This window comes from Centropristis striata, chromosome 1, assembly GCF_030273125.1.
Source record: "Centropristis striata isolate RG_2023a ecotype Rhode Island chromosome 1, C.striata_1.0, whole genome shotgun sequence".
Taxonomy (NCBI): Eukaryota; Metazoa; Chordata; class Actinopteri; order Perciformes; family Serranidae; genus Centropristis; species Centropristis striata.
In genome coordinates, this window is record NC_081517.1 from 18,470,360 (window position 1) to 18,490,630 (window position 20,271).

Consider the following 20,271-nt stretch of genomic DNA (forward strand, 5'->3'; position numbering starts at 1 on the left):
TGACATACATAGAGCTTTGAGGTGTCCTATTAATTGTGTTATATAAATCCAATTTTTATTATTATTTAACGAGTTTAACTTTATCACAGGGGAAAAGGGCTGAGTCTAAACTTAATTTCCACTCCAGGGTTTTTCTTTCTGCTTAGTTGTCCCTGTTTTGGGTTTTTTAATGTGGCAGACTGTCAGTCTGTGCTGCTGCTGCCTCAAGATTTTCAGAAATGTCTCACCTTTTGTCATTCTAACCACTCTGTCTCCTCCCGCCCACCCCTCCCCGTTCCCTTCTTTCCCTTTTTCTCTCTTTTTTCTGATAGTGATGTGAAAAGCACGCCGAGACTGAAGGCTCTGCTGGTTTGGAGAGGTCCTCCATCTGCAAAGGTAAAAAGTTCTCCTCCTTCCTCGCTGCCTCTGTCTGTTCTCCATTCTGTTCTCTGTCACTGCTTTTGAACGGCAACCTTCGCCGCTAGATGAGAAGACATCAGCAGAATACAAAACATTGCTTATACAGTCCAGATAGAATATGGCATTCAGCAAATATTAGAAATAATCTTTACACTTACAGTATGCTCACAGGGGGTTGAAAACAGTCGCACACACAGACATGCTCTGCAGCCAACAGGATATTCATCATGTGATTTAGCCCTTATTTCCTTTGGGAAAACTTTCCTGACACAAATACATGAGTATATTTTCTATTGCGTGACTGTGTATGTGTGTGTGTGTGTGTGAGAGAGAAAAGGTGCAGAAAATCCTATTTTCTTTTCCCTTTATGAGAAATTGTGAGCTGTCAAAGGTTTAAGGGTTACAGCCACCCAAGGACGGCAAGAAAAAAAACAGAGAGATGCTCGATGTACGTGAAGCTTTGTGCATCGAGCATCAATGCTATCGCTTATCATGTTTACATTATTGCACAATACAGTAGGATGTACATTCTGCAGCTTTTTGCATATCAAGGTCTATTTTTCCCCCAGTGAAAAAATAAGCATCCAGTCATTGTGGCGGTGTGGAAAGCGGTTTATCACATAATGTTGTGATGAAACTCCAGTCTGAAAGGGAGGAGCAGCCAGAGTGTTAGCAGCAGGTTTGCAGCTGTGTTTCAGTGTCGGGGTTCCCTCGAATTACTGAGCTAATTATCTCAAATTAATATTGTTACAGTTACACACATTCACACCTGGAAGCTGCCCAGAACAACCAGTCTGATCAGTCGGTCAGTGAGCAGGGTGGAGGAAGTATTCAGGTCATTTACTTAAAGGGGCTGTCCACAACATTCAGAACATTAATACTAATAAAACCTGAAATCTGAAGTCCTTCATTCAGGTCCACATACCGACCCGCTCACTATGCACTTCTGGCTCATCTGCCGCTACAGGACTCTAACCGTGTGTTCAGACCGGACGCGTAGCGAATTTTCGCGTCGCGTTACTCGCGCGAGTTGATACGTGCGAGAATTGAATTTAATTCGCCCAGAATTTTCGCCCAAGAGACTATTTAGCGCCAAATAATTGCCTCCATTTCATTCTGTCATCAACCATGACAAGCATAGCGTCCCTGTACCTGCTCTGGAAGTCCGAGATACGTCGGAAAACACGCCGTCGTGTCTGGGTGAGTGACATCATCCGGAGGCGCACTCAGCACGGAGAGAGGACCGCAGAGTACTTCCACCTTTTTCCTGTCCCTCCTGCCGACCCACTCCTCCTTCCTGCCTCTTTTCTCCTCTCTCTCATGTATGTATCTCGGACACTGTCGTCCAGAATCTCAACGCTGATAGGCTGTCCTGACACAGCGTCACGCGAATATTTCGCCAAAGTTGAATTTATTGAACTCACGCGAATTCGGGTTGTTTCATTCGCGCCGTGACATTCGCGTCAATCGCGGCATTCGCGTCGCGCGAAACCCGCGATTCGCGCCGCCGGCAAAAATTCGCGTCTATTCGCGTGTTTGCATTGACTTTGTATGTAATCTTGTCGCGCGCGTAAGGGTGCTTTCACACCGCTAGTTCGATTATTTGGTCCGCACCAGGCAGTAAAATTGTTACATTGTAGCATACAGACTACGTGTGGTCCGCCTTCACACATGCAAACGAACCACATTGGTCTGAATGATGTTTCGTCATCTTCCGGTGGAAATAACGCCAATTTCAACTTTCACAATGGAGCGACACGTTCACACACTGTTTCGTGCGCTGGCCCTTGCTTTTTATATCATCAACATTACCCATTTCTGGCAAAATATCCAGTTCTGGAATGAGTCGCGGCTGCAGCTGGAGAACAATCATCGGAAATAATGGATCCGGCGAAGGCACATATCACGTCATTTCAGACAGAGGAGACGCGCTATTTTCACCAATGCTGTCCTGCTGATGTGGATGATATTGTTATCAGTATGCATACTCTGAGAAGTATTTTGAAATGTATGGGGTTGGATCGAATGAAACATGTATATTACAGATTAAATTAATTTCATACCAGTGTTTCCCCAACATTCTTTCAGCAGCTGCGCAACACATGGCTAATTTGAATATTCAAATTAGCCATGTGTTGGTGGGTCATGACATGAATGAATGTAGGGGAATATACAGGCAGCACGCAAATTAAGCATTGGTGCATTTCGAATAGTTCGTTTAGACCTGAGTTGGTCCAGGTTTGCGTTCTCACCAGAGGGACCGCACCAGAGGTTGGCATTTGGTGCGGAATCAAGCGGACCGAGACCACCTCTTTTTGGAGGACTCGGTCCGCTTGATTTAGTGCGCACCCGAGTGCGATTGATGCTTTCACACCGACGAAAACGAACCGAACTAAGGGCTTTTGGTTCGAATGGACTGTTTAGTGCGCACCAACTGCTGTTGGTGTGAAAGCACCCTAAGGGCGCTTTCATACCTATCTCGTTTGGTCCGGACTTTAGGACTTTTCAGTTTGATCCGAACCTAAATTCCAGGTGTGAAAGGTGCCGAAAGGACCAAAGTTTGGTCCGACCAAAAGAGGTGGTCTCGGTGCGGACCAAACGAACCAAGGTCCGAAACTTTGCAGTGTGAAAACAACTTTTTTTATAGTTCAGACCTTCGTATCAATGACAGGAAGTTTTTTCTTCTTCTGCTCTCGAATTACGGTACAGGAAGTTACGTCACGTTAATCAGCCGTTACAGCAAAACACAATTAGCCTATGGTACATGGGGAGATGAGGAGATTAGATGCCTGATTGAAATCTGGTCGGACGACTTCATGAAGAACCACCTGGAGAAAACACTTAAAAATAACGAGACTTTCAACTTGTTTTCTGAGAGGATGAGAAACGAGGTTTCGAGAGGACGGGAGAGCCGTTTTCTCCTCCTCTCCTGTCGACAGCGATACAGTTTTGGCATGATGAGGAGGCTCATCTTGCGAATTCCAAGCACTCTCACGTATTGCTCATTAAGCTGGTGCTGCTGGTAGCAAAAGACCAGCAAAAGTATTACCACAGGTAAAAGGTGGCTCGCTGGATTCATTTTGTGTAAACACATACAGGAAGTAACACTGAGGTCAGATGCCGGCTGGCCTAACAACGCAGCGTAACCACAACAAAATGAGCCGCGGAAGTACACAGGGAGATGACGTGTCCAGTAGAATTGTCTTGTAAAGTCCGTTATTCCTTTTGCAGTGTGAAACCAAAACCAACAGGACCAAATGTATACAATGTAACAGAACACGGACCTTGGTTCGAACTTTCAGGTGTGAAAACACCCTAAGTCTCAAGCTAGACTCTTCTCCTCTACAGTTCCCCGATGGTGGAATGAATGACTGAACTCCATCTGATCTGCTGAGTCCCTTTCAACCTTTAAGAAGAGACTAAAGTCCCAGCTCCTTCACACATATTTTACACTGATGAAGAAGCATCTTATACACTGCCTGATAGCACCTACGTCCTCTTACTCATGTTTTCTCTTCTGACTAGATATTTGCTTGGGTTGCATTGTAAAAGCAGTAAAAAGCTATTCATGCCATCATGACCAGAGAGTGAAGTTACGCTGTTACGCCCCATGTGTGTTTTAATCCTATAGCTTCTCTGTTCTTTGTTGACAACAAACAACAACTTATTGTTGTGGTAGCCAGTCTGCCTGCATGTGCATCTTAGTGCATGTGAGTTCCTGTGTGTGTCCCAATTTATGACGCTCTGCACTGCTCTCATATGATGGTAATCACCAATAAGGCCTTCTTGATCAATGGCATTGCCACGGGAGCATAACAGCCACCTGCCAGTTTACCCCTCAGGTCACACTGTCAGCTCTGTCCACTGCTCACTCTGTCGCCTTCAGAACTGTTCATGGTGCCATTAAAACCGTATCCATATGCTCTAAATTCTGTGTACAGCCACTTAAAATCACTACACAACACTTGGAGTCGTCTAGGAGTGACATTTGATCACCTGTATTAATGCCTTTGTTGCATTTTACTGCTGCAGATGTTTGAGGCCGTGCTTATTTTAACTCCTTTATAGGCTGTTGAGTAGTTTAATTGACATTAAGGCATCATATTCGATAAGATTGTCATTTGTTTGTAACATCACTCTCCTGTGAGAACCATGTACCTCTAAAAAGTCAACTTTTTCTTTTTTCCTTTTACCTTTCCCAGCTTTGCAGCAATGCATTGTCCATTTTTTAATAGTTTATAGAGAGTATATTTTGTGAATTGTCCTCAAACAATAAAATCAACACATCTGGAGATATGACAGGTAAGGGATGAACAAGTGTAATCTAAAAAGTAGCTGTGTATAGGAGTATAGATAGAGAGTAGCATACAACAGGAATACTCAAGTATACCTTGAATTTGTACTTAAGTAAAGTACCTGAGTAAATGTACTTAGTCACATTCTATGACTGGTTAAGGGACCTGCTCAAGGGCATCTCAGCAGAAGTAATGCTGCTTTTTTTTACTTTCCCCACCCAGATTTATCCTGTCAGTCACGGGACAGAGCTGTAGCTATCTCTGAGGACACTCAGGCTATATCCTCTGCATTTTCTCTGGGAATTTGGGGTTTTGGCAACCTGGGGGTAGTGATATTCTTCAGTTAAAAAAACTCTCTTAGTAGATATTTAAGGCTGATTCCAGTTTCCTGAGACTCGCAATATTTTCAGTTTGACTCTTTTCTGTGGTAAACATTCAAGAATTTATCCATCAGGATGTTATTTTGGGCAGCGTGGAGAACGCTTTGAAAATCCCTTAATAATTTAAGGCTTTCATGCTGGACCTTCATGTTGAAAAGTAAAATTAAAAAATATATATAAAAGAAGAGTTAACTGAATAAATAAGATATGAAATAATTAAGACATTTCAAAGGCTCTTTGGTGTCTCTTTGGTGAGTCAGTTGGACATATGACCTCAGTTTTTGCAAGAGTTTGGTTTCAGCCTTAGGCAGGGACTGAACTGGTGGTCACCAACCTTCTTTACTAACATTTAGGCTACAGTTGGATGTTGTTTTAAGTTCTCCTCTCTTGCTCTGCATAATATTTCCATTTGTGCTGCACACATACCACTGTGTGCTGCAGGAAGAAATGGACATGATGTCCTGGATAAAGTGGACTTCACTCCAAATGAGTTCCACTGATACTGGTTTTGTTTTGATTTTGCACTGTGATTCAGACTTATGATCAATATCCTCAGTTCCCCTAAGCTCTACAGATCGTTTCTTTTGTTTTTTTTACAGCCAGAATATTACTGTTTGATTCAGATTCTCATGGTATTGTTTCCAGCTCCAAGAGTTGGAAAAAAAACATCTCCAATAGAATGTTGCTCAGTATCTGTTGGCTGCGTGACAATAACAAATAGATTGATGATAAATTCCGCATGTTAACTTAAAGCAAGACATACCATATGTATTTTTTGTACAAATGAAAAGCTTAATTCATGGGCAATTAAAGGAGCTTGTCCTCAATTCAGTGCACTCACTTGCTCTGCCTAATGACCAGTAGCTAATGGTGGCAAACTTTAGGCTGATATTTATGTGCAATTGACATTCGGACCATATGGCTAAAATACAGAATATTGAGTTCTTTCAGTGAACTATTAATAATACCACAGTGTAGAAACACTCAGGTAAGGTCCTGCATTCTTATTGTTCTTCAGTAAAAATACTAAATTACTGGCATGGACATAAACTTAAAGTACAAGAAGTAGAAGAACTCATGAAGCCAAAAGCCCCACTTCCGAACAATCTATATTACATTATATTATTGGAATATAATAAGTGAATGAATTTGTAAGAATCCCAAATGCTGCAGCTGGGAAAGGTGAAACATATTTGAATGACTTAATATACTGCCAGGTGGTTTAATACATAATTATACATACAATACATACATAATTTGCATACATACATCATCATTTATTAGTTGATTATATTTTCCATTATGTAGTGGAGTGAAAGGCACAACATTTGCTCCTGAATAGTAGTGGAGTAGAAGAATAAACGAATATAGAATTTAAATGCTTAAGTATAATTTAAGTACAATACTTTAGTTTCATTCTACCACTGCAACAATATCAATTATTACAGGTTTAACATTTCTTTATAACATACAGTGCTTAACACATTTATTAGACCAGCGGTTTATGCCACAGCTGTTCTAAATTATCAGCATTAGTAATTACCAAAATATGTTTTTATGTTTCTGTAATGTTTGATAGAAGCTCTTTAACCCAAATAATTTAATCCTAAAATATAATTATTATTGTTATTCATTAAATTTCAAATTTGCTGTTCTACAGAAAAACTGTAAAAAATAGTAAAGCATATTAATATTTCTTGATAAAGAGGTCAAATATTTGTTATTTACTTGCATTACTGAACAGAAAAAAAGTTTTAGTGGTTGTATGTTCTGCTTGATTCATTTCTGACCCAAATCTGGAATATAAAAAGGTGAATTCAGTTTGTTATTTGCCAAATAAATAACAATAACATTTTAGTTTCAAACAAGTTTTGAAAGATTTCTTAAATATTTATGTTTTCTCAATTTTCTAATAAAGGTTTTAAGCACTGTACTACACAATATTTAAAAAAAATTCCAGTCAAAACTATTGTATGCATGAACATTTTATCTGGTGAAATAAATCTTTTAAAAAACGATTAAAGAATCTGTTGTCTATCAGAGTTGTGCACAAATAAATATCCTTAAAATAAAAATGAACAGCAGGAGTGTTTGCAGATCTTGTTATGATAATTTCTATCCTGTCTGCCGTGATCAATAATCGCTCGAGCTGCAGCTTGGACTCTGAATTGCAGTCACGGTCTCACGGTGGGAAGTCGTCAGTCAAACCTGGAGTTATCACACCGACCATCAACAACATTCACGTGCAGCTGAAAAATCACAGTCTTCATCGCTGCGGGAAGGGACGAGATAAAGATTGAGAGACATCATCATTATCGCCACTTTGATCGCTTGTGGAGTCAATGTGACCTTCATCATTCATCAGTTTAATCACAATCACCATCATTCCAGCCTCCGCAGCTTTCCACATCATTGTTGCTCCGTACGGCCCTCCGTCATTCCTGTTGTCTCTCCGCCAAACAGCGTCCCTGATCTCATGTGGCCTCCTGCCCTCGTATGTCAGTACTTACACACCAAATGACGTTTGACCAGGATTCAGGGATTTTCTGTTTCCACTTGTAATGCATGTGAATGACCTGTTTGTACATGTCTGCCTGCGTATGTGCATGTGTGTGCGGGGGGATGTGTATGTGTAAGGGTGCGCGTAATGAGGTGATTTTTATTCGTCCTCCCTGTCCTCTTGCCCTGTCAAGACCACAGATTCAATTTGTGTGTTGAGATAGAAAGAGAGAGCGAGAGTGAGAGTGAGTGAGTGAGAGAGAGAGAGAGAGAGAGAGAGAGAGAGAGAATTTCCTGCCAAAGGATTCTCATCTTTGAGCCCAGAATCAGAGATGGATGCAGAGATGAATGCTATTTTTTGCCAGGCAGTGTTTACCTCTGTGTGTGTGGGAAAGAAGATGGAGAGCTCAAATTTAACAACTTGGCATAAGCTCGTGTGCGAGAGAAAGAGAAGAAAAGGGATAGAGGGAGGAAAAAGAGTGGCAGGAGAGAGGAAGAGGAAGAGGGTCTGTTGGGTGTGAACAGAGGAGTTCGTGGGGTGACGAGGGATTTGGGGTAAAGTGGAATTTCAGATTACAAGAGGGCAGATATATCTGACAGGAGAGACAAGTGCTGCTCTGTGCATCTTGTGGAGCCCAGCGGGCGGATGAATAAATGATACATACGCACAAAAACAATGCATACTGTATGTCACTTTAGCTCAGAAATGGATATTTATTAGGAAGAAGGAGAGAGAGTGGTATTAGACACACACACTTACTTTTTTGTGATATGGAATTCAGGCAACTAATTTAGTGTCTTGAAGTGGAAACCTCCAAGCCTGAAAGGTAAAGCCAATGTGGGAATTCCTTAAACCTTCATCCTCTCTAGTGGCCATCAGGGGGCGACTCCACTGGTTGCAAAAAGAATTCAGATTGTGTTATGGTTCATGAGAAAATGGCTCCACTTCACATTTTCATAATGGGTGGTCTCAATCACTAGCTTTAAGTCTTCCTCTATTAAAGCATTATCTTCATTTTATAAATTATGGTCCCATTTAGAGTAAAATAGATGACAAAGCAGAGTATGCTTTGAGTTGTGGCTACCTAGCAGCTAGCACAGTGTTTTTGTCTGAAAACTTTCAAAATGCGTTTTCAGTTCATGAAAGTTAATTGTAACATTATGGTTCACCTAAAAATCTCCCGTTCAATTGTATATTGTATTATCAGACAATGTAAGAAGTTGGTTGTTTATTTTTTCTGCAGTGCTAATCAAGCTATCTAGCTTGCACTAGACTTTTCTCCACCCTCTTGTCCAAACATGGAAGAGACTCTGCACTTTGAAGTGTCTCATTTCATATGATGTGCATGTGACTGTAGTAGCTGCAGAAACTTAGCCATTTCCGATTGGTGGTAAAGTGGCACTCAGACAGGCTTTGAAGTTGTGGCTAAACTGTGGAATTGCAAGTTCCAGGTCCACAGCGTAATGTCAAGGGGCTTTATGGGCTAAATAGTGCAGAATATCCATAGAAGATCTGGTTTATTGTTTATTGTTAAATGGATCCCAATTGGGACAAGCTAGTCTTCCTGGGGTCCAAAAAATACAAATCAATCAAAAATGATTCAAACAAGTTATTACATTCATAAGTATTATATTCATTATTACAATCATACAGTCCATTCCCTACTCACAAATTTAAATAGTGCATTCCGAAATGGTACTTGAAAGATATTTTACTATTCAGTTTTCGTATATTCAGTCAATTTAACATATTTTGAACACTTTATTTGGCTTAATGTGATCCTGAACAGCTTTTATAGGAATGAATGTGGCCCTGCCTCCAGTACTGTATTTCTGTGTATCTATCCATGCTTTAAAACACAGACCAAAAACTAATGGGTGATGTTGTGAAAGCTAAATCCACTCTTTTTTACATAGTCTATGGGTTTCTCAGAGATCCACTGCTAAGTCGTGTCAGTTTTTTTTACATAGGCGCCAATCACATGGTAACACTTACTACTTTAAACCTCCTATCTAGAACTTCTTTAGCAGAATAAACTCACTTACCAGTTTATGAGGGGCACATGGCTAAAACTCATGCAGCGTAATACCATCATGAAGGTTATAATGTTTTAAATAGGAGTTGATTGAACTTTATGGTCATTTTGGAGGCTGCAGTTTGTGGTGCTGTTGAATTATATTGCATTATACAGAGAGGTGATTCTGTTATTTCACCCACCATCATCGATATAAATGAGGTGGACGAAGTCGCTCGAGTATTCCCATAATCTGAATGTAGTGCTAAAATGCAGCACTCCATTCAATTGAAAACACTTTGTCTGTTACCACAATCCAAGCAGCAATTGTGTCTCCTGCACAATGGAATTGAGAAAACAAATTAGCAAAATAGAAAAGGAGTTTCTCAGAGACAGGGTTGAGCGGGCGCAAACTCAAGCTGTTGCACAGTACTCATAAAAGAAACATATTGCTTACCCTGCAGAAATATCTGCTATGCAGAGGAAATCACACAAATGAGGACTTGAGACTTGACTTGGAGTGCTTGAAGACTTGACGTATTGGAGTCTTGAGTCCTTGAAAACTTCACTTCAAAGAATAAGAATGTATCAGTGCATTTAAAACCTGGTAAAATGATGCACAATGAAATGAAAACCCTAGCAACAATCAAGAGAATTGAAGTATATTTTCTCAGTTATGTAAAAACACAGCTGTAAAAGCAAGAATATTAAGATGATATCATGAGGTCTCACACAGTGTAATTATTGCAAGCATGATTTCTTTTATTCCAGCAGGGAGTAAACAGCTTTCCACATCAGTCCAAACGTGCAGTAAAGCACACATCAAATAATAAATAATACACGTTCCTGAGTGATCAATCACAAGGCTGTTATGACTCGCAGTATGTAATGGTGCGTAATGATACAATGGCTGCTGCGGGGCTGTTACTGTGTGCTGACTATGCAGGACTGAGAGGAGCAGGTCTTATTTTCTGGCCAATACAGTGATGATTTAGGTTTATGTTCAGAGCAGGTTTAATGGAGATGTGTCAGTGTTCATTCAGGGTGGAGGCTGTGAACCCTACATATAAATAAAAATAGTGATGATTAAAGAAATTTGAATTTTTTCCTCTTACTATTATTTTTTTGTCTTTCCTGGTGGGACTCTGGTGTATAATAACCCACTCACTGGTGTTATCTCCATACTTTTCTCTACCTCAAACATTTTTGAACATCATGTACTAAAAGCTAAGGTGAAGAGCAGTTTAAAAAAAACCCTGTGTTTAGGTTTGTGGGGAAATACAATAATAAAGTAAGGTTGAGCCAGTCTTCTTTCAACAAAAAGTTCTTTCTGTGAAAAGTGTGAAAAAAACGGCAAGGTTAATGGTAAAAATACTGCCTATACACTTTTTAAAACAAGACTTTTCTCCCCCAAATGCAACCCCATGTTGCTTCATCTATAAAACTATTGCAGTTACTTTACTTTTTTAGGTTCAGTGGTTGTGGTTGTGAAATGACGCCCTACTCTGCCTCTGATTGTTCTACCCTGATATTCTTAGCCTAACGTTAACAAATCTCCCTCTTCGTGCCCAACTCTTTTACACAAGACAGATCCTTTCTATCCAAAGCCCATCACCTTAAAGTGCACTGTGGCTGCTTTTGGAGATTCTGGTTTCATGAAGAGTTTGTGTGACTCAATCAAAACCACGTTTGGTTCCTACAAATATTTGAAAGGACTACAAGTTTCCCTTCATCCTTAACAGATGGCTGTGGTGGCTGTCAAAACATGGCAACCAAATTTCAAGGGATTTCCCGAAGAATTTGGAAGCATCTCAAGCTCTCTGTTTCATGCATCTGACTCCTGGACCTCAGACTGACAGGATGCACAGAAGCCGAGATAAAGATATTATTTTATTAATGCACACATTGATACGATAAAACAAGAAGAATAAGAAGCGTGCATGGCCTGATATATCATTAAAGTCGTCCGTTATCTCTCAGGTTGGGTGTAGGCTCCAATAAACATCCAAATTAGACAAGTCGGAACAGCACGCGGAGCAGATCCATCTTGGTTTATTGATAAAGCAGCAGACACATTTCAGCACTGAGCCATCATCAGCACCACACTCTAATTACCCGTGTATCTACCTGACTGAACAGGTGCTATGTGTGCCATTTGTAAACATCGATATATATTTGTCAAATGAAGTGCCATACCTTGGTATAATTGCAATGCACACCACATTAAAGACGGTCTATAGCTTCCATTTTCCTTGTTTGTGTGATTTTTGTTCGAATCAAGCCACGTTTCCCATAAATTACGTTGTAAAGATGCAGAATTTCTGTCTTCCTGTGCCTTTGTGGCATATATTTGCATACATTTATTGTCTCTTTGGGTTCTCTGCAGGAGATAAAGATGTTGTAATTTATTTTTCCACAACCTTCTCATTCCCTCCACATTCTACAATAGCAATAAATCTGTTTATCTGCACTGCACAGATCTCCATATTGTCATTAATTATCAGAAAAGTTTTATTATTCGAAAACAAGTAAACAAATCTGCCACAGCAGTGTTAATTTCAGCTTGTTTCCAGCACACACAAAAAAAGTGTAGAATCAAGTGTTACAGTATTTGACATTTAGTTTGTCGTCTTATTTTTTAGAAAATCCTTAATTCATACAGGGATTTGGTTGAGAAACTCACTGTACTAGCAGATTCTTTTTTCAATTGTGTTAAGAAAACAAGACATTCATTGCTCTATGACTCAGAAAAATGAGTCCAAAAACATCAATGAGTTAGCATGCAAACACTGATCTCATGAGGGGAAAAAACGGTTGAAATCTTGGAAAATTTACAAAAGAACAAACGTCACACAGGAGTAGAGGAGCAGGAGTAATGTGGAGTTTTGAATGAATGCATAAAAAGGTCAGGCAGGTACTGTCTCCTGATTTAAACCCCTATGAGGACCTGCTGACTTCAAAAACCATTCACTTATCTAATTGTTTCAAGAGCGGCTTTTTATCCAAACATTAGTCCTTCTCTTCGACATGAGTGCCTGAAGTTTAGAAGACAAAAAGTACTGGGTTTGGTGCCAAGTGTAAGAACAGCTGCCTCTGTTCTGTGCTACTGTAGGCTGCAGTAGATATCCCATGAAATCTGTTTCAGAGGTATATAAAGGAGAAGTGACTGTGGAGGTATGGAGCGAGAACAATGGCTGTAAGGTTTTGGCATTGAGAATAAAATCTGGCATTGAAACAGGAAACACTGGCACTGAATAAAGTTCCACTAAGAAGTAAAACAGGTATTCAAAGTTGTGCTTTTGTGCAATCTAATTTGTTTTTCAATGTCAATCTTCAGGTTTTTTTCTTCATTTTTCAGTTTCAGTTGTTCAAATGTTTTTATGCTTTTTTTTCTTCAATATTTTCCATTTTCACTGTTTTGGAGTGGAGGTGAGGGGTTGGAGAGAATGGGCAAGGAGACGTACATTTCTGCATACTGAGGAGAGAGCATCACTCCGGCTTCAAAGCCTGGCATTACCACGCAGTCAGCATGCGGTCCTGGCATTGTTTTAATCCATTTAAGATTTGTAGAGTCATAACGTTTTTCTGAAAGTAAATATCAGGAAATAGTCCAAATGCCCTTTGATGCGACTTTCCTGTAACAATAACACACAGCAAGCTTTATACGATCACAGCAGTTTACTAATTTAGCATCATATGATGAAAATGTAAAAAATAACACCACAGAGAAATGAAATTAAATATTATTACACATTAGAGTGTCATTTTTTAACTAAATTTAGAGTGTAATCATTACTCTGAGCAGTGTGAAAAAAACAGTGTTAACTATTTTTACACATTGTTAATTTTGACACTGAATTGGGTAGAATTAACCCTGAAAAGTTGACATTGGCCATAGAGTGAATTTTAATCTAATTTCGAGTGGGACCAAATGTTATCTGAAATAGGGTTAAATACAACTCGTTAAGAGTTAAACTGACACTGACATTTGAGCACAAATCCATTGCACATGTTATAGTGGTACTTGTGATGTCACAAAGACTTATGATGTGTAACATAATCTATTTATTTGGTGCATGAAATGTGAGAAGTGATTGTTTTGGCTTGTTTTGGCTGCTTCAGGCACCGGTACCGTAACTATACTAATATATGTGCATCAAAATCCAAACAGTAGCTGACTCGACTGCAGTAAGCATCTTGTTTTACTGTAAAGCTACAGCAACAGCTTTTACAAGTTCACCTGGAACCATTGTAATATTATAAGATCTGTATACTAGACACAAAGATGTTATTTAGCCAAATGAGAATCGTTCGTCTTGTGCATATGTGCATACAATTTTCTAGCTTTCAGGTTAACTTCTGCATTATGTAGCCCACTGAATATGCATGTATTACTATGTGTTTCTCCTGCTGGCTCAGCTCGTAGACTTTACATTGTGATGATGTCACAGGTTGAGGAAAGTTTTATAAATATAAAACCTCAACATCAAACTTTCAGAATGCAAAGCGTCCTAACTTGTTTGTAGTTCAGGATCTCCCGACAGCATATTCACAGATATCTCTTTTATCATTGTGGTCTATGGAGAAAATCTTTTTGGGCTGGAGGGGGATTTTTTTTTCTGCAATACTACAAATAGCCACTGGGAAAAGCTGGCTGCAGGGCTGAGCAGCATCATTGTATCCAGTTCTATAATTCATTTGTGGTGGGAACTTCCAAAAGTTTGTTTTGTTACCAACGATAGCCGACATTAGCTGATATTAAGACCTTAGCCTGACCAGTATAACATCAGCTGAAAGCTCAGGGCTATGAGAAAAAACAGCACAGAGCAACAGACTTATATTTGCTGTTTTGGCCTTCTTGTGGAGGACATTAAATTAACTTTATGCCTGCTGTGTGGTGATGATTTATAGCAGCCTGTAGATCCAGAATAGTGGCATTCTCCTCTCAGTATGCAAATTGTATTTAAATCATGCTCTCCTTGCCCCCTCACTTCCACGCCAAATCAGTGACAGAAAGTTGAAACAAAGTGAAGTGAAGAAGAAAAATCTGAAGATTGACATATCAAAGCACCAAAACTATCAAATTTAAAAATAATTTTTCACGCCTGTGTTTCATTTTTCAGTGGAACTTTTTTCAGTGCCAGTGTTTGCTGTTTGAATGCCAAATTTTAATTTTGAAGCCAAAACTTGCTGTCACTGTTCTAGCTGCCAGTCCTCAGTCTCTTTTGTTTACAGTGATTAACGTCTCAAAATAAAAGTGCTAATGATGTGTTTATGTTCAAGTGTTACTCTTAGCCAAAGCAATAGTACATGCATGTGTGGGAAAAAATTGTTCGGGCTAGATCCTGTCAGCGTCCTCGTGGTTCATTTGTCTCCGCAGCGTGGCGGTGACAGCTGTAGAAAGAGAGACAGACAGAGCAAGAGACAGACGGAGAGAAGTCGATGCAGAGCCAGCTGACAGTTGAAAGGAGATCAAAATCAGCCACATAACTTCTCCTCGCTGTAACACGGGCCTACACATCCTCGGCGCACGTGCACAGACGCCTCCGAGATGTGACAGACGATTGTCTAGCATCGAGACGCGCGAGGAAAACAAAACCAAAAACAAACAAAACGAATCACAAAGTATGAGGAGGTGTATTTCGAATGCAGAGGAACTACCAGGACAGATTGAGATGCTTGTGTGTGTGTGTGCGTGTGTGTGTGTGTGTGTGTACATGGGGGACTCTGCTAACTTGAGACAAAACTGCTTCTTATTCACTGAGTTCTGCAAACAAGGAAAAACCAGTGAACAAATAATGTAAACTGAGTGATAAAGAGATAAACAGAGCTGCAGCTGGAAAGTTTCTGGTTGAGGGTTTACCTTTCATTCACACACACACACACACACACACACACACACACTCTCTCTGTCTCTCTCTCACACACGCCCTCCATAACCCCACACACACTTTAAAGAGTTATGGTTTATTTAGAATTAAAATCAGATTTCAAAGTGCGTACAAGCTTTGGGGCGACAAAGATTAGCTCCAAATAGCCGATTATCTTCTGGAAATTAGCATCTTTGCCCGTGTGCGTTTGCAAAACTCTGTTTGTGTGTCTTGTCCTAAAGCATCTCATTTGAATTCTTCAAATGTGAAATTTGCAAGGTGGGACTCACACTCACAGACAGATGTCTCTTGGGATTATGCAAAACGGTCGAAACCTCGCTGTAAATCTGCAGCCTAGTCAGATCTCTTCTACCCAGCACCTAAAACCATATTAAATCTTCCCTGTACATTATTTTGGTGAGGAAAAATGACTAATAGAATAATCCCTCGTCCTCTCTTTAGAACCAGACTCTAAGCTCGTCACAATGCCCGTCTGAGGCAGAGGAGAACCAAAAATAAGCTGTGAAGAAGTTGTTTTTGTGGCGAGGAAGGCAGGTGAGGTGCTGTGAAAGAAAGAGCTCATTTTCAGCATCAAACGGTGTCTGAGAGATAAGTCCTGTGATAGCAGGCGTGGATGTGAGGTGCTTCACTTGGAATGGATTTGCAGAAGTGCCCAACTATGTTTCACCACATGAATATTCATCTGGGGAAGCTCAGCTCTTTATCCCGTGGAATATTTATGTTGTTAAGATATACAGTACATTTTTCAGCTGTTTTCTGCATTAAAGCTCTAAAAACCAACAGCGGGACCAAACATCAGATTGACAAAGTTAGCAACTAACTGATGATCATAGTGCTGCATTTACTGACTAAAGAGGTAGATATTTCCCTCAGGAGTTGGTAGAGATCAAAAACGGAGCTAAGAGGAGAGTAAATATTAAACTTACATTCACCAGGTGGAAGCACAAATTACTCCAGATGAATGTTGATGTTCTCTGCTGCATGTTGTCAACCTGATGCAGTGATATAATGTTAATCCTGTATTCACAGATTGTTAAAAAATAAAATAAAATAAGGACTAAGGGTTAAATAAATCAGAATCAGAAATACTTAATTGATCCCTGGGGAGAAATTGCTTTGTCACAGTTGCAGCTGTATAAGAAATAGAAACTAGAAAATTTCCTCTGGGGAAATTTTGAAAGGGCCACGGGGGCTACTGCCGGTGTGTGTACACTATGATGAGATTCTTCAGAGATTTCAAACTATGCCCTTTAACCTCAAAATGTGTGTGTGTGTGTGTGTGTGTGTGTGTGTGTGTGTGTGTGTGTGTAATTAAAATCACATAAAGTTACTGTGTGTGCGTGCGTGCGTGCGTGCGCGTGCATGTGTTTGAAGTATGCATGTGTGAGGAGTGTGCATGTTTCGCGCGTGTGTGTGTGTGTGTGTGTATCTGTAACTGTAATCACATCAAAGATCAAAGGCAATCAGATCAAAGCAATCAACAGAATTAGCTGACACCTGTTAATGAAAGAGTGACAGCAGCCAGAGGTGGACTGGAATTTCTGGCTTCGAACAGAAAGCATTTTTGGCAAAACCATAATACCTATCATTGATCCGACTTCACTTTGAGCGTCCTGAGTTCTTCCTGAACGTCTACATATGATTTTTTTTAAGAAAAATTAAAAAATAGCTTTGTTAGAGTGATCTAAAAAAACTGTTCCATCTTCCTTTTTTCCGATATCTTCCTGCGTTTTTAATATGGGAGCTAATGAGGCTGTTGGTGGTGTTGGTGCCGCATCTGTGTGTCGTACGCCCAAACTATAACTCTGACAGCTTTACCAGAGGATTGTAAGTGAGAAGACAAATTTTCCTACATTTCTATGTATAAATTATTTCTGTAGAGTGGAATTTGCTGCCGGGAGCGCAGTTTTAATTAATTTTACAGAGTGTAAAAGTTTTTTTACACTCTGAGCGATGACATCACACACTCTGACACGAACATTCCGTGCAATACACACCCATTATAATCTCAGAATTTCTCCCAAAATTATCATGGTCATTGAACAGGGATTGATAAAAAACTATATGACCTATCGAAACGTGGATTAATACACCGATACACAAGACTTGTGTCTACTGTTTAAAGTTTAAATGGAGTCTCTAGGTGAAATTATGCCGGAGAAGTAGACGTTTAAAAATCTCCAATGATTGTTCTTTTTCGCTCATTTTTTGTCAGCCGTCCCATTCATTTCAATGCAAAATTTTGAGCAGTTTAAAATGTGTATTCTGTAGAGAAAAGTAATCGCACACCGATCCCGATTAAACCGCACGTTTTGATATTTAATTTGTCCTGCAACTCTTTAAGTTGTAGGACTAGTAGCGGGACGAAATTGCGTCCGGAAGAGGAATAAGAAGAAATCCACAGTATAATAGTAGTGCTCGGTGCGATTGCCCCGAGGCCCTAATAAGTAAGTCTGTTAATAAATTAAAGATAAATTAAAGAAGTGTGCTGCACTAAATATACAACAATATAAAATACACATGTCACAGGTATTAAGTAAATAGAGATATGTAGACAATATTAAATTAAATTAAATTAAATTAAATTAAATTAAATTAAATTGATGATTGAAATCGAAAAATTGATGATTGAAAATCAAATTTAGATAAAATTACTATGAGCTAAATGTACTTAATCCCTTTATTAACATATCAGCACATTTTAAGTTTGTATGGTGAACTTGTGAGCAAACAGTTGCTTATTTATACATCCACATGTAGGTTTGGTCCAAGTCCCAAGTCATTTTGTCTTGGGCAAGTCAAGTCAAGTTGAGTCCAAACAGTTTTTGAACACATATCTATTGAAATGTAACTTCACTTAGAGATTGGATTGCAATGTTTATGCAAATTTTTTTGCAGAAAAATGAAGTTACAATGCCAACATTTAATTTTATTTATTAGGCTTAATTGGTGAAATCAGTCGGCACACAAGTACACTTCCTGATGCAGATGAGTTTTCAAATGACAAATAAAGTTTGTAATCAGAATCTGAAACAGAATTTGCTGTGGTGTATTGGTACATAACAAAGTACTAAATATAAATATATCAAGTAAAGTACTTCAAGTCAAAAACCAGCAGCATGAAAAGAAAATATGAAGAATAGAAGAAGTCGTCATACAAACAATATATAAACAGTGGAAATGTAGAAATATGAGTGAAGGAGCTGTGCAAGCAGGAGCGCGCAAGTTTACAGTATTTTTATTAGCAATGGGTAACGTTACACACATACAGCATTTAACAATTTTTAGTATTTTTATTTAATTTTTAAACTAAAAACACAAAATGGACAAGTCCTGTCTCAAGTGTAAGTCAAGTCTTAAGTCATTTATTTTCCGTCAAGTCATCAAAACAGTGATTTGACTTGACAACAAGTCCATGTATTATACAATGTTGTATGTATATGTAAAATCTTCTGAAAAGTAACTGCAGCTGGCAAATAAACAAACATTTTTTTCCTGTAATTGTGTCATATTTGAACATGAGTAAATATAGCTTTAATTGCACCACCCCATCTGAACTACAGCATGTTGTTGTGTTAATAATAGCTACCTGTTTAAACATACGGACGCAAAGGTCACTTGCTGCTATAGGAACAGGCTGGTCCACTGTTGCATGACATCAGCGTGTGTGTGTGTGTGTGTGCGATTGTGTGTGTGTGCGGGGGGGGGGGGGGGGGGGGGTGAGAGATAATATCCGGGAGAATTGATAAAGACAGATTTATAATGCTCAGTGGGAGCTTCTTTGTAAGGGCCCGTATTACATCGTATCACATATTTTCAGGAAAATGTGACACTTCAAAGATAAGAGCATCAAATCATCAAATGTAGTGGATTTTCCTGCTGTTCTAGAATAAAGATTTTCAAGCATGTCAGAGCTGAATTATGAAGAAATATCAACAAAAACCAGAAACAGACTGAAGTCTCACTTCTATCAGGACCAATATGTCAAACAGAGCTGGTTTATCTGTGAAGGAAATAAATATGTTTTTGTTTGAAATACGGGGGGAAAACATTGGTACAAAACATCATAAATCATTTATATGAAATGTAAGTTGATGGAGAAGACGATTCAGGCAAGAAATTTCAAAACGTACATCTTATTCCTTTATTTTCTGGTTCTAGTTTGATCAGATTTGACATTCTGAATTAATCTATTTTTTTGGTTTCGACACATGTCAACCTCAGATTTCACGGCTGTTTTCTTCTTCGGTGGATGTGTAATAAGAGTAGCAGGCATCACGGTACGTCTGAGTGCTGCTAAATGGCCCTTTTAATATGTGCATGTTTGCCAAGTATTGAAACATGATACAGAGACGTGAGGAGGTTGGCGTAACAAAGAAGGAAGCGGTGGGGAGATATGACGCTGGTCAAACAGATTATTAGCAGCTTGATGTGTCTAAGAGGAAGTGTAACCATGAAAATGAAGCTTTGATGCAGCACCTCCAGAGATGTCCATCAAACTGTGTGATGCCGGTGAAGAAAGCAATTATTCAGAGTATTTAAAGAGCGTAGAAATTATTTCTTGGCTGCATAATTTATTAGAGGTGTGAATCAGCAGAGGTCCCACGATATGATTTTATCCCGATACTTGAGTCACGATACGATATTATTTGGATTTTAATCATTTTGCGATATGGTGAGTATTGCTCCCCCCCCCTCATACACACACACACACACCTCTATTTAGTTATTTAAGTAAATTATTCAAAGTGCCTTTTCACTTATAAGGTTATTCCATGGCTTTATTATTGTC

General features: G+C 39.2%; 1 protein-coding gene across 1 annotated transcript in view; it reads left to right on the forward strand.

Moving 5' to 3' along the window:
- The window catches only part of LOC131971945 (protein ELFN1-like), a 150,080-nt gene that overhangs the window by 94,874 nt on the left and 34,935 nt on the right, over window positions 1–20,271 (forward strand). Inside the window, exon 2 of the mRNA XM_059333638.1 lies at window positions 312–375. The gene's annotated coding sequence lies outside the window, so the exon portion shown is untranslated. The remainder of the gene's footprint in view (window positions 1–311; window positions 376–20,271) is intronic.